Here is a 1,565-nt window from a genome sequence, read left to right on the forward strand (position 1 = left end):
AAGCTGACCTGGATTCTTTTTTTTTTAACAATATTTGCTTATTTATTGAGATATTTATTTATTTGACTGTGTTGGGTCTTAAATGTGACACATAATAGGATCTTCATTGTGGCACACAGATTAAGTACACCAAACTTAAGTGTATAACAATGATTTTTTTTTTACACATATATTCACCAGGAAATTATCACCTGATCAAAATACAAAATATTTCCAACACCCCCCAAAAAGGAGTTCCTTTGTGCCCCTTCCTAGTCAAAGGCTCCCCAAAAGGTAACTGTTATTCTCTTATCATCATAGATCAGCTTTACCTGTTCTTGAACTTCACGTAAATAGAATCACTCATAAGTATCAATCTGGGGCTTCTTACACTCAACATTATGTCCGAGAAAGCCAACCATGTTGTTGCATGTATCAGTAATTCGTTCTTTTTTATTGCTGTATAGCATTCCATTTTGGGCTTCCCCAATGGCTCAGGCAGTAAAGAATTCACCTGCAGTGCAAGAGACACAGGTTTTATCCCTGGGTCAGGAAGATTCCCCAGAGTAGAAAATGGCAACCCACTCGAGTATTCTTGCCTAGAAAATGCCATGGACAGAGGAGCCTAGCAGGCTACAGTCCATGGGGTTGCAAACAGTCAGACACAACTGAGCACACACGAGTATCCCAATTCTATTATATAAGTATTCTACCATTACTTATCCATTCTTCTATTGATGGACTTCTGGATTGTTTCCAGCTTTTGAAAGTGAAAGTGAAAGTTGCTCAGTTGTGTCCGACTCTTTGCGACCCCATGGACTATACAATCCATGGAATTCTCCAGGCCAGAATACTGCAGTGGGTAGCCTTTCCCTTCTCCAGGGCATCTTCCCAACCCAAGGACTGAACCCAGGTCTCCTGCAATGCAGGCAGATTCTTTACCAGCTGAGCCACAAGGGAAGCCCATTGTCACAATAGTTGCACAATTCTTTTTCTTGGCCGTGTTTTGAAGCTTGTGGCATCTTAATTCCCTCACCAGGAATTGAACCTAGGTCCTTGGCAGTGAAAGTACCAAGCCCTAACCACTGGACAACCAGGGAATTTCCTTCCAGCTATTAGTTCTTATGAATAAAACTGCTATGAATATCATTTTCCATGTCTTTTTAAAAAAAAGTGCTTTTATTTCTCTTGGGTGTATACTTACGAGTGGGATTGCTGGTTCGTAGAGTTGATACATATTTAGAGTTGATAGATATTGCCAAACTGTTTTCTAAAATGGTTACATCAGCTTACACTCCCACTAGCAATGCAGGAGAGTTCCAGTTGCTCCACATCCTTGCCAACTCTTTGTAGTTCAGGTAGGTGTGTAGTGGTATCTCGCTGTGGTTTTAATGCTGTGGTTTTAATGTGCATCTCCCTGTTAACTAAGAATGTCAAGTGGCTTTTCACATCCTTGTTAGCCATTGGGATATCTTTTTTGCAAAGTGCCTTTTAAAGTCTTCCACTTATGTTTTTTAATTAGGTGGTTTGTCTTTTTCTCATTGAATTATAGAAGCTCTTAACACATACTTATTAGGATTCCTTTG

The 1,565-nt window shown here is 39.8% G+C and overlaps 1 non-coding gene across 1 annotated transcript; it reads right to left on the reverse strand.

Annotated features, from left to right (window-relative positions):
- Positions 1-1,006: 1,006 nt before the first annotated feature.
- On the reverse strand, positions 1,007-1,079 carry TRNAE-UUC. The gene has a single exon. It is a non-coding gene; the product is annotated as a tRNA-Glu (tRNA).
- Positions 1,080-1,565: the final 486 nt, after the last annotated feature.

The sequence above is a fragment of the Cervus canadensis genome, chromosome 26, assembly GCF_019320065.1.
Source record: "Cervus canadensis isolate Bull #8, Minnesota chromosome 26, ASM1932006v1, whole genome shotgun sequence".
Lineage (NCBI taxonomy): Eukaryota > Metazoa > Chordata > Mammalia > Artiodactyla > Cervidae > Cervus > Cervus canadensis.